Source organism: Artibeus jamaicensis, unplaced genomic scaffold (assembly GCF_021234435.1).
Source record: "Artibeus jamaicensis isolate MK-2021 breed Jamaican fruit bat unplaced genomic scaffold, CSHL_Jam_final contig_685, whole genome shotgun sequence".
NCBI classification, from domain to species: domain Eukaryota; kingdom Metazoa; phylum Chordata; class Mammalia; order Chiroptera; family Phyllostomidae; genus Artibeus; species Artibeus jamaicensis.
Window position 1 is genome coordinate 17,310,861 of NW_026521924.1, and position 13,464 is coordinate 17,324,324.

Here is a 13,464-nt window from a genome sequence, read left to right on the forward strand (position 1 = left end):
TGTCACCAGCTTGCCAGCTCTGTGAGGGGTAGGGTTTAGCAAAGGGACAATGGCCTCTGCTCACCCTCATGCCAGATACTTCAGTTTCTCCCTGTTTGCCACTGGTGCCTTTTCAAGCTGCCTCTCTGGTGCTGGAGCTCAGAGAAAATGAGTCCGAGTAGGTGAGTCTGTGTGTGGGTTCTTTAAGAGGAACTGCATGGGGCTCCAGTGATTTCTTTCACTGACTTAATCCCCACTAATTTTTGCAGCCAGAAGTTTTGGGGACGTATGTTCCTGGCGCTGGAATTCTGAGCTGGGGGACATAGTGTGGGTCTGGGACTTCTCACTCCTGATATACCCTTCCAGAATTTTTGTCCACTGCATGTGGATGTGGTTCCGGCCTGTTTGGCATCTGCACCCCTCCTACCATTCTGGATGGATGTGGTTTCTTTAATTCTGTTGTTGTCAGACTTCCACTCAACTTGATTTCTGATGTTCCTGAGTGATGGTAGTTTTAGTTGTAATTTTGATGTGGTTGTGTGAAGAAGCAAGCCATGTCTGCCTGTACTGCCATCTTCAAAAAGATTTCATTTCTCTATTTTTTCTTTTTGATTCTGTTGTTAATAGTTGTGAATTTGTTGCCTTTTTAATGTTCATGGTTTTGATCTCTTTGTCTTAAATGAGTCCCTTTAACATTTCATGTAGTAATGGGTTGGTGATGACAAACTCCTTTAGCTTTACCTCTTTGTTAGGAAGCACTTTATCTGCCCTTCCATTCTAAATGATAGCTTTGCTGGATAAAGTAATCTAGGTTGTAGGTCCTTGCTTTTCTTGACTGTGAATACTTGCTTCTTGGCAATCTCTTCTTGCCTGCAGTTTCTTTTGAGAAATCAGCCAACAGTCTTATGGGAACTCCTTTGTAGGCAACTGTCTCCTTTTTCACTTGCTGCTTTTAAGATTCTCTCTTTATCTTTAACTTGTGGCATTTTAATTATGGCGTGTGTTGGTGTGGTCCTCTTTGGGTCCAACTTGTTTGGGACTCTGTGATTCCTGAACTTGTAGTATGATTATTTCCTTCCCCAAATTAGGGAAGTTTTCTTTAATTATTTTTTTCAAATAAGTTTTCCATTTCTTGCTCTTCCTCTTATCCTCCTGGCACCCCTATGATTCGGATGTTGATACATTTAAAGTTGTCCCAGATGTTCCTAAGCCTGTCCTCATTTTTTTGAATCTTGTTTCTGTTCTGGTTGAATGTTTATTTCTTCCTTATGTTCCTAATCATTTATTTGAATTCCAGTTTCCTTCCCTTAATTGTTAGTTACCTGTGGATTTTTAAAAATTTCACTTAGTGTAACCTTCATTTCTTCCTTAATGTTTTTGCTGTACTCATTGAATTCTCTGAGCACTCTGATCACCAGTGCTTTAAATTCTGCATCTGATGCGTTGACTGTCTTTGTTTTGTTTAGTCCTTTTCCAGTTTTTTTCCCCCTGTTCTTTCACTTGGGCCGTATTTCTTTGTCTCCTTAAATTGGCAGCCTCCCTGTGTTTGTTTCTGTATATTAGGTAGATCTGCTTTGACTCCCTGACTTAGTGCACCTGTTAAGTTGTATGGGGCGGAGTCTCAGGTATTTGCCAGGGTGGGGTGACTTTGTGGCTTTGTGTGTGGGAAGGGTCCAGACAGGGGACAGTGCTGCTGCCTGGTTTCTGGAGGTTTTTCTGGCACTTGCCCCATTTCCAATCACTTCACCCACTTCTTGTGTGCAATTGGCACCCCTCCAGCTACTGCCCTGGTGATGAAACCCTTAGTGGGAGGGTGTACATTCTAAGTCCATATGGGACCTTTAAGTGGCAAAAATCTGGCAGTTTATTCTGCTGCCCCAATCCCACCCTGGTTTTTACAGGCAGGGTAATGGGGATTTATCTTCCTGGTGCTGGAACCCTGGGCTGTGTGGTCTGGCCTGGGGCTGGGATTGCTCGCTCCCAAGGTATCCTTTGCTCCCAAGGTATCCCTCCTGGTTTTTATCCACTACACATGAATGTGAGACTGTCCTTTCTGCTACTGCCACCTCTGTTTGCCACACTGCATCTCTGCCCATGTCTGTGACTCCGCCCCTCCCACCTGTCTGGATGAATGTGGTTTCTTTAAATCCTTGGTTATTAGACTTCCATACAACTAGATTTTCTGACAGTTCTGGGTGTTACTTGTTTTGAGATCTGGTTATCAATCTTTCTATGGTTGTGTGAGGAGGCGAAGTGTGTCTACCTACACCTCCATCTTGGCCAGAAGTCTGAGATAAAGTATTTTTTGTACAATGGTTAGCTCAAAATAAGCATGAAATGTAAATTACTCTTACTGTTATTTATGTCATTATCATCATTACCACCAACCTTGTCATTCTTGAAATTACTGTCAGTTTATTCAGTAAGCTTATCCACGATGAGCATTATAAATTCAAAAGCCAATAAAGGCTAGATGAACATTTTAAATAGTAAAGATAGACTGTCTTGTGACTGAAGTAAATGAGGGAATTTGTCTTTCCAATTAGACAACTGTTAGGCAGCTTTGATTCACTTTTCTTTTTCCCTTGTTAAAATTTATTGATGTTGGAGAGAGATGAACAGAGAAACGGAGATACATCAATTTGTTGTTCCACTTATTTATGCGTTAATTTGTCAGTTCTTGTATGTACCCTGACTGGAGATTGAACACGCAGCCTCAGTGTGTCAGGTCCATGCTCTAACTAACTTAATTACTCAACCAGGGCTCTGGATCATTCTGTTTTTGTTTTTGTTTTTAATTGAGGTAAAATTCACCATTTTAACCATTTAAAAATATATACTTCAGTGTTGGTTCACTGTTGATCTAGTGGAGAGTATAGACTGTATGTGGTCTAAACATCTTAACTTTTTTCTGAGGAGAAGCTGGAAATTCAGTTTTTGTAAGAACTCTTTATTTTTAAATGTTGGCAACTTATAAATTCATAATATAAACACTGTGGGCCAAACAAATCACCACTGTGGGCTGAATTTATCTTGTGGGTTACCACTTTGCAACCTCTGATCTTGGGGCTTGATTTTTTGCAGCATAACCCATATTCCCTGCCCTCTGGGAAGAAAGTCCTTACCCACTTAAAGGTTTAAGACAGTTCAAGTAATACCTCAAAGCAGTCTAGGGCTGTATGAGGGGTATGTAGAATAATTATTGAGAGAAAAAGTGAAGTCGTTTAAGACTGGGATTCAGAATGGGCAAGGGTGAAGAGACTAGATTAGTTGGAGTTTAGATCTGAAGGGGTCTAAAGGGGTCTGACGAGGTTTTGTGTGGGTCTGGAGGAGAAAGTTGGGAAGAATTACGAGACCTTATTTTGGGATAATCTTAAGTCCTGATGGCTGACAAATTTAAGTGGGATTTTATGAAGATTTATTTGATATTATTGAGGTCTACAATATTTACTAGGGTTGGTGGGGTCTGGAGGCAAGGAGACCAGACTAAGAAGGTGGTAGTGGGAATACAAAGGAAGGGACAAAAGCTTGTATTTGGGTCACCCTGTGTCACTGGAACCCTATAGTAGATAAAGTGGGCTAGTTTTGAAAGATTTTTTTCCTATTCATTTTGTAAAAACTTGGATATGTGAGGATAACACTGTGTGGACAGGCTGTCCCTCTTTTTTCATGTTGTGGATCTTGCTTCATCACACTCTCAGCGCCAGCAGTCCTTAAAGATGGATCACATATATAGTCTTACGATTTTCTAGTTCGTACAAGTGGAGTAGAAAGACAAGTAAGTTTTTAGCGCTATACAAATAGTTGAAGGTTAATTAGCAGTATAACTAAATATAAATGCTGCCAGTCTCTGTCAGATAGTTTTATAAACAGTAGAGATGAATTAGGTAAAAAGTGGATCTTTATCTATGCACTTAGGGTTTTTTTGTTTTATGAAACTAGGATTTGGAAAGTATTATAGTTTTGAGAAATGGTGTAATATGATGGTTTTAATGCATGGGATTTGTATTGCCAGCTCCAGCATTGTATCATAAACATAGATACTCTGACCTTTATTTTTTTCCCTCTGAAAAAATGGGTAATTTCTACTTCCCATGGTTGTTATGAGATTGCACATTAAAAAATGTTGACTATATGATAGCTATTATTAGTAACCTTGTTTTTAAAAAAAGAAAAAGGAACTATCAGAGTTGTTCAACTGCTTATCACATTTCTAGTTTTGGATTTTTGATGATTTCAGTTAACCCCTGGTAAGCTTCATTAAACTCATTTATATGTGGAATTTTTGCATCTTCTAAGGTTTGGAAACACTGAAAAATATAGTTTGGTCATTGAAAAATATAGATTTTTGCAGCAAATGCTTGATACAATGATTAATTTATGATTCAGAATGTTTTAAAAAAACTGATAAATATTGTAGAAAGGTGGCATGTGTTTATTCTGTATAACATGAGAAAGTGATTTTTAGGATTTTATTTTCACCAGGCTCTTTGTTCTGTTTCTACATTATCATGACAATTTTCTTGACGTACACATGACAGTTATTCCTTATTTTTGGCTAAAATGGAAAATTTAGTGTTGTAAGGTTTTTTTGTTTGTTTTTTTGGTTTTTTTTAGTAAGTAAACTGAAAAAATAGTGTTAAATATAGCCTGAGTATAAAGAATGTTGGAACACTGACTGGTGTGGCTCAGTGGATTGAGTGCTGGCCTGAGAACCTCAAAGTCACAGGTTTGATTCCCCATCAGGGCACATGCCTGGGTTGTAGGCCAGGTCTCAGGTTGTAGGCCCGGTTGGGGGCATGTGGGAAACAACTGATTGGTGTTTCTCCCAGCACATGAATGTTTCCCTCCTTCTCTTTCTTCTTTCCTTCTCCTTTCTCTATAAATAAATAAATAAAATGTAAGAAAAATAAAATAAAAGAATATTTGAGATATAGTAACATTTCCCTCATTGATGAATAAGAGTACTAAACTGAGCCTCTGAAAAGTACACAAAGTTGTCGCCATTGTAGAGATGTAACAATAGCATCAAATTGAGCTAAATTTCATTTAAAGGGAAGGGATTTGTTTTTGCTTTTGCTTGCCTAACTTAGTTTTTGGAGTTCATTTGTCTTGAACATTAAAAGAGATTTTTAGGTGGTTCATTTAATTCTAAATCTGCTTTGGAAGTGGGAAGGAAAGGAACATAGGGACTGGGAGAGGGATTAGCTGCATTTGCTTCTGTGAAATGTCAGTAGTTAAAGGGAAATCCCAGACTGTTTTGTTCTTGATTTTTTGGAGGAAATATATTTACTATAGGTCTTAATTAAAAACTATATTTTATGTATATTGAAATGTGCAGAATGTAACTACTATTCCTTTTCATTGTCCAGAATGTTGCTGACATTTAACTGTAGTCATCTCCTCCTCCTTTGTCTATGCCCTTAAGGGTTTATACTTTTTTATTCCTTTACTTCATTTTGCCAGGCTTTCATGAGGGAATGAAGATGGAGTACATAAACCATATAAATTGATGTTTTCATTTCTAAGGGACAAAGAAAATGATGAACTTATCTGTCTTGATTATTATTTTGTTTGTTATTGTGGTAAAATATACGTACATAAAATTTACTATTTTAACCATTTTTAAGTGTTTGGTTCAGTAGAATTAAGTATGTTCACATTGTTTTTTACCACTGTACATTTCCAGAACTTTTTTATCGTCCCAAACTGAAACTGTTACCATTAAATAGTAACTCACATCCTCCTACCCCAGTTGCTGGTAACTACCGTGCTACTTTTTTCTTTACATAGAATGCAACTATTCGAGATACCTAATTTAAGTGGACTCATTCAATGATTTTTTTTCGTGTCTGGCTTATTTCACTTAATGTAATGTCTTCAAGAACATTTTTGTAGCAAGTATCAGAATTTCATTTCTTTTTAGGCCCGAATATTATTCCATTTTATGTATATGCCACATTTTGTTTGCCCATTCATCTGTTGATGGACATTTGGATTATTTTCACTTATGGCCATTTTTTGAATAATGATGCTATGAATGTGGGTGTACAAATATCTTTTTGTGTCCTTTTTAATTCATTTAGGTGTGTTCCTAAAAGGGAAATTGCTAGATCATATAGTAATACAGGTTTAATTTTTTGAGCAACCACCATACATAGTTTTCCACAGCAGCTGTACCATTTTATGTTTCTACCAGTAGTGCACAAGTTTCCGTTTTCCACACCCATGTCAACATTGTTGTTTTCTGTTTCTTTGTTAATAAGTCCTCCTAATGGGTGACATGATATCTCACTGTGGTTTTGTTTTATGTTTTTCTGTTGAGCACTTTTTATGTTATTTTTACCATTTGTGTCTTCAGAGAAATGTCTACTTAAGTCCTTTGCCCATTTTTAATTTTTATGTAAATTTAAAAAATTTATTGATTTTTTTTTTTTAAGCGAAAGAAATGGAGGGAGAGTCACAGAGAGAGAGAGAGAGAGAGACACCAGTTTGCTGTTCCACTTATTCATGCACTCAGTGGTTGCTTCTTGAATGTGCCCTGACCAGAATTGAACTGCAACCTTGGTGTATTGGGAGATGCTCTAACAATTTAGCTATCTGGCTTGGGCCTTTTACCCATTTTTTAAATTGTTTTGTTTGTTTTTTTGACATCTTATTAATTTTCCAGGCTGCTGTCCATATCTTTTCTGTGTCTGGTTCTACTGTTGGTCCTTCTCCTTCCCTATTGTTGACAAAGCCCCTGGAACCATTCTCAATATATAGTCCTTTGGTAAATGTTTGATGACGAGAGGTTACAAGTAAAGGTTGGTTGGGGCAAGACCTTCATTACATTTTTTTAAGTTTTGAATTCTCTGTACTTCTCTTTTAACCATTTACTTGGTGGGGTAAACATTTATAAAGGATTAAGCCTTTGTGCAAGGAAGTGTCTCTGTTTCATTTAAATTTTACTTTAGAGAAGGAAAATATACAATCTTATTAAAAGAAATTTGATTCTTGCTATTGTTACTGGTTCCCTAAGAAACACAAGTCAGCCTGAGGCATTCAAACAAGGGTTTTACTTTTCATAAATCTGAGGGGAAAAAATCTATTTCAGTCATGTCAGTGATTCACTTTTTAATGTGATTTCATTATGTGATGATGAGAAGTTTTGAGACTGTGGTATTTGTTAGGGTTTTGTCTTTGTCGAGAGAGAATGATCCTAGACTCAATGTATTTTAATAATTTTGAAAAGGACTAAACTGAATAAGTTCAAATATAGCAATAAGTGTTTTTTGTTTGTTTCTCTTTTATCTTTTTTGGCTCTTTTATGGAACCATGGTTTTAAATCATGAAATTAAACTGAGCAAGGCTAGAGATCTCAGTTTTTTTGGTATAGCTTATGTTCTGACCTTGAGTGGTCCATTTTGATTGGGTTGTTTTTCTTATTTTTGAGTTGTAAGGGTTTTTTTGGGGGGGAGGTGTGAATTCTGGATGTAAATCCTTTATCAGATACGTGACTTACCAAATATATTTTCCCAGCCTTTTGCTTTTTTTAAAAATTATATTTTATTGTTTATGCTATTATAGTTGTTCCAGTTTTTCCCCCTTTTAATAGTGTCTTTTGAAGGGTAAAAGTTTCTAATTTTGACAAGGCTTAATTTCTCAATTTTTTTTTTTTCTTTTGTGGATGGTACTTTTAGTGTTACATGTAACGTCTTTGCCTAGCCCTGGCTGATGTGGCTCAGTGAATTGAGTGCTGGCCTGTGAACCAAAAGATCGCTGGTTCAATTCCTGGTCAAGGCACATGCCTGGGTTGCAGGCCAGGTCCCCCATTAGGGGTACACAAGAGTCAACCTTCTCTCGCACATCAATGTTTCTCTCTCTCTCTCTCTTTCTCTCCCTTGCCCTATCTCTAATAAATAAATAAATAAAATCTTAAAAAGAAAATAATTTTTTGTCTAATTAGGCAATCCATTTAACTTTCCTTGATTTCAATTTGTTTCCCTGTGAGAACAAAAAGGATGTGTGTGGTATTTTGCCCTCTTTGGAATAATAGTTTTATTCAGTTCCTTTTTAGATTCAGTCAGAGTAGAGGAGGTAGTCTTGGCATAAAATAAATAGTAAGGGGAAAGTATGTAGACCCAGTTTTTCTTTTCAAATGTAAAGTTGGCTGGCTTTCATAATCCTATTGGTTTCTTAATGGGTAAGTGGTAATTTATCCCATGTTTTCTCCCCCCAGTATTTAGGGCTCTTAGTATAAATGACTCTCTCTTTGGTTTTCTTTCTGTTTTCTTTTTTTTTTTAAGAGGGAGAAAGCAAGGGAGAGAAACATCAATGTGTGGCTGCCTCTTACGTGCCCCTCACTGAAGACCTGGCCTGCAACCCAGGCATGTGCCCTGATGGGGGAATCAAACCTGCAACCCTTTGGTTCTCAGGCCTGTGCTTAATCCACTGAGCCATACCAGCCAGGGCTTTTTTCCTGGTTTTAAATACTATCTGAATAACAATTTTTTAAACTCCTTTCAGTAAAAATGCGTACATTTGTTTCTAAAGTATGCATAGGTTATTCAGTAACTTACTAGTATTAACACCAAATTTACTTGCTAGTTCTTAAGTGTTTGGAAATTATATGAGAAGGCTTGCTGGAAGATTGGGGATAGAGGGCATCAGGGTCTTATATTTTGAGAACTCATGGATATTTAGAGATGGTCAGAAACAAGAATGTTTTAGGAGTCAGTAAATTAAACTTTACATGTAGTAAGGTGGTATATTACTACATAGCATTGTTTACAAAAGAGCAATATTTGTAGTAGCACAACAGTAGTTATATTTATTGTGTCATGTCATATCCTTTAAACTCTATCAGTAAGTAATGAAAGCTGGGAAACAACTTGTAACAGTAGTTAATATTAAAATGTTTGTTGGAAAGCCATTTGGGAGAACAGGGAAAAAATTGACTTCTGGAATACTGGGCACAGAGTTCAAACCAGCAAATGAATGCTTAAAGTTCAGTTCTGGTGCCAATTATCTTAAACTTTGTTTTCATACTGTTGAACTTTGAAAGTTGTACCTTTCTGTTTTTCTCTTTGAATAAGATAATCATCTCTATGCATATTCTTTACAATCCATGCTGATACACTTGGTTGGAAAATGGGAAAGGAGCTTTCAGTGAATGACACGTGATGTTCAGAGCCAAGGTGTCACTGTTGTGGGGGAGAGAGGATGGTCTGTATCCTGCCTCCCTGTTAAGGTAACTTTTTCCAATAAATAGGAAACCAACTTTTCATGTGTGGGTTTGAGTTCATTACCCTCTCTTTTGTTGAGAAATTAAGCTATGGAAATGAGTATTTACTTTCTACCCCAACCCAAAGAATTCTTAGTCTCGATGATGATACCTTCAATAACCCCATATACCAAAGTCAGCTCCTTTGCTATCACTAGTGGAGAACAGGATCTAAAAACATTGTTCCTTGTAGTCAGTCTCTGTTACTGTGGCCTTAGGGAACAGAATCTAGTTTTCAACCCCACTGAGTATTGGTGGCTACTAGTTGTGTACACAGGAACCATCATTAACTTTGTGGTTTCACTTCCAACTAGATTGAAGCTGGAATCCATTCTTCACAGCACTGACTGGTGCATGATGACAGATTTTTCAAAACAGGTCCTTTGATATATAACTCTTACTTGAGTCGTAGTTTGGGTACATGATTGACTGGTGACTACTCAGTATTTACAGTTATCATTTATGCTTCTGTATTTTAATAAGGCTGTTTGAGGGTTTGACTTCATTAGGTTTTAGCTCTTTGAATACCACTGTGTATTTGAGCTCTGAACTTTGTACTGTTTCAATAACCAGTTTTTCTCCTCATCAGTTCTTTATGTTACCTGAAATGTCTTTTTGGTGGCTTTTAAGGAAATATAGGCCTTATTAAATTATTGAAAGGTCTTCTAGGTCAAAATAGATGTGGCCTATAAAAATAACTGATTGTTAGAGATGTTATTTCTGAAAATAACAAGTAAATTTCATAATATTCTATTTAATAATTTATAAATAGGACACATATTTTTAAAATAAGGCCAGAAATGTGTTTGCCTCTTTGTTGCTTATGGGTCAGGATGTTACTGAAATAATCTTTTGAAATATGTCTCTCTTTTCATATTTTCCTTTCCACTGCCTGTCAGGAGGATGTTAAGATTAGTTTTTACCTCTGGCAATATTTTACACATTTTTTCTACATTTTCTGTCTGTCATGTTTTTATAGTGTGCTAGTAAACATTACTCAAATTATATAAAACTGTTAAGAATTGACTCTATTTTGTTCCTTTGTAACTTACAGGCTAATGAGGTGATAGATTATTTTAACATTATATCTGATCTTAGATTCAAACTGATACCTTCATTGGTTTAAGTCACAATGGTTTATTAGGTGGAAATACCTAGTAAATCATACCATTGTACTTGATTGTGAAAACTTTTTTAAAAATCAGTTATTTCCATAGGAAATTCATGCAGAGACATTTACCTCTATCTCTGTTATGAATTTTAAAGCTGTAGATGGAGGCAGAGTTGAAATGGCTTTAAAAATTGAGTATTGGCCACACATCCTGGCCAGCTGAGTGATCCTGCTAAATCTCAGGCCGAGACCTCACCAAAATGTTTCAAATGCAACACGCCATGGAAATCATGCTGTTTACGTTTTACACATTTGCTGGGGATAAAGGCTACGTTACAGAGTACTGATGGAAAAGGAGTTCCCTGGATTTTTAGAAGATCAAAAAGATCCTCTGGCTGCAGACAAAATAATGAAGGACGTGGACCAGTGCTGAGAGGGCAGAGTGGGCTTCTAGAGCTTCTTTTCACTAATTACTGGGCTCCCCATTGCATGCAGTGACTATTTTGTATTAGGGAAAGAAGTAGCTAGCACTGAGCACCTATTTCTGCCCTGATAAAGAGTTCTCCAAATTGGTTGCATAAGGAATTTCTGCCCCACAGCTTCCCCCTGTATAAAGTTTCCATGAGCAGATTGGGACCCTTAGAGAAAAATGTACAAATAAAATCCCACCCCCATTTGACAAGAGAAAGAAGAGTCAACTAAAATTAGATATGTTTTGATTTTTATATTACTTTCATCCTCTTGCCCTCAATAAACAAATTTATTTTTTATAAATAAAATTTGAGTGTTAGGAGGAGGGTAGAAAAGGCGAAAGTAGGATAGATTGTAAGATGAAAGGGACATTAGGAAAGAAAGGTTAATCTAACAGTGAACTGTGGAGGTAGAAAGGAGGAGCTAGAAATGGGTCTCCTCAAGATAAGGAAATGAAGTCAGTTTTCTTTTTGTTGTAGAAACTAGATTAACAGCATATTTTTGGTCGTTCACATTGGGAATGCATTTAAAAAAATACATTTTATGGATTTTAGACAGAGAGAGAGGAAGCAGGGGAAGGGAGGGAAAGAGATTTGTCGTGCTACCCATTTATGCACTCATTGGTTGATTCTTGGTTGTGCCCTGACTTAGGACCCAGCTTACAACCTTGGCATATTGGGACAATGCTCTAAGCAACTGAACTACCTGCCCAGGTCAGAGAATACTTTTTTTTGTCAAGTTTATTGAGATATAATTTACACATAATAAAATTAATTCTTTTCAAGTATATATGTATTTGAATTTTGCTAAACACTTTACTTGTGCTCCTTTGCAGTCATTCATCTTTTCCCAGTCCTACCCCCTAAGAAGCACTGATGTGTTTTCTTCCCAATAACTCGGTCTTTTCCAGAGTGTCATAAATAGGATCATCGGGTATATTAGTTTCCTAGGACTACTGTAACAGATTACTACAACCAAGGTACCTTCTTTTTTTTTTTTTTTTTTTAAGATTTTATTTATTTATTTTTAGAGAGGGGAAGAGAAAGAGAGAACTATTGATCGGTTGCCTCTTGTACATGCCCTGACTAGGGACTGAACTCAAAATCCAGGCATGTGCCCTGACTGGAATCAAACCAGCGACCTTTTCCTTTGCAGAGTGACACCCCATCAACTGAGCCACACTAGTCAAGGCTAGGTAGTTTTAAAAAGTATAACATGTTTATTGTCTCACAGTTTAGGTGTCCAAATGGCCAAAATAAGGTGTCTGCAGCGTTGGAAACCCTGAGAGGGAGAATCTGTTGACTATACTAGTTTCTGATAGTTGCCTATAATCATGGGCATTCCTTAGCTTCTGTACATATCTTTCTAGTCTCTGCCTCCATTTTCAAGTGGTATTCTGCCTGTATGTCATCACATCATTTTTACATGTCTTTGTGTACATGTTTCTGTGTTCAAATTTTCTTCTTATAAGGATACCAGTCATTGAATTAGGCCCCACCCTACTGTAGTTGGACCTTATCCTAAATCGACTGCATCTGCAAAGCCTTGTAAGGCCAAATAAGGTCACATTCAGAGGTTCCAGGTAGACATGAATTTGGGGGTAGACACTGTTCAACCCATATTAATATATGGGTATGTAGCCTTTAAAATATTTTAATGATTTTTTAAAAAGATTTTATTTATTTATCTTTAGAGGGGAAGGGAAGGAGAGAGGGAGAGAAATATCAATGTATGGTTGCCTTTTGTGCGTCCCCTGCTGGAAACTGGCCTGCAGGGAACCGGCCTGCAACCCAGGTATGTGCCCTGACTGGGAATCGAACCGCAGTTGTCTGGTTCGCAGGCCCGTGCTCAATCCACTGAGCTACACCAGGCAGGGCTTTAAAAATATTTTAAATGTTGAGACTTCCGCCAAGATGGAGGCATAGGTGGAGACGCCGTGCTTTCTCACACAACCAAGTTTAGAGACAACAAAATATTAGCAACAGAAAACGCAGCCAGAACACAGAAAATTGAACTTTTCGAAAGTCTGATAACAACGAATTCTTCAGCCTGACCAGTAAGAGGGGCAAAGCCAGCAACTGGCACAGCGGGATTGCACAGGAAAACTCAGTCAGACAGACTCAGGTGCGTGGATCCCAGGCATGGGGTTGCAAAGGGCCAACCCAGTGAGCGACCGGCGGATCCGGCGAGGGTGAAGTGTGGCGGCTTGACTGTGCTGGCGCATTCCTGCGCAGATAGGCCGGTGAGGGAGTGGGCAGTGAGACGGGACTGGGCAGGTCCCAGCAATGGGAGGCAGCAGAGAGGGCCGCCATTTCCTGGCTCTGACCCCGCCCCCACATACAGCATCACAACCCAGCCACCTGGACCTAGAGGCCGGGCCCCACCCCTAAGGCTCCGCTCCTCATACCTAATAGGCTCGAACAGACCAAAAATGGCTCAAGAAGATCTCAAAGCCCCAGAGCCCATAAATCTAAGCGACAAACAAATAGCAAAACTCTCAGATGCACAGTTCAAAACAGTGGTGATTAGGATGCTCAAAGAACTGGTTGATTTTAATCACAAATTAGAGGAACATATGAAGGCTAAACTAATTGAAATGAATGGAATTGCACAGGAAACCAATAGTAATGGAAAGGAA

The 13,464-nt window shown here is 37.8% G+C and overlaps 1 protein-coding gene across 3 annotated transcripts in view; it reads left to right on the forward strand.

Annotated features, from left to right (window-relative positions):
• ITCH (itchy E3 ubiquitin protein ligase) overlaps positions 1-13,464 on the forward strand; it is a 119,008-nt gene that overhangs the window by 9,303 nt on the left and 96,241 nt on the right. Inside the window, exon 3 of one of the 3 annotated variants that reach the window (XM_053671029.1) lies at positions 11,478-11,539. The exons of the other annotated variants lie outside the window; for them this stretch is intronic. The gene's annotated coding sequence lies outside the window, so the exon portion shown is untranslated. The remainder of the gene's footprint in view (positions 1-11,477; positions 11,540-13,464) is intronic. 3 annotated transcript variants of the gene reach the window in all.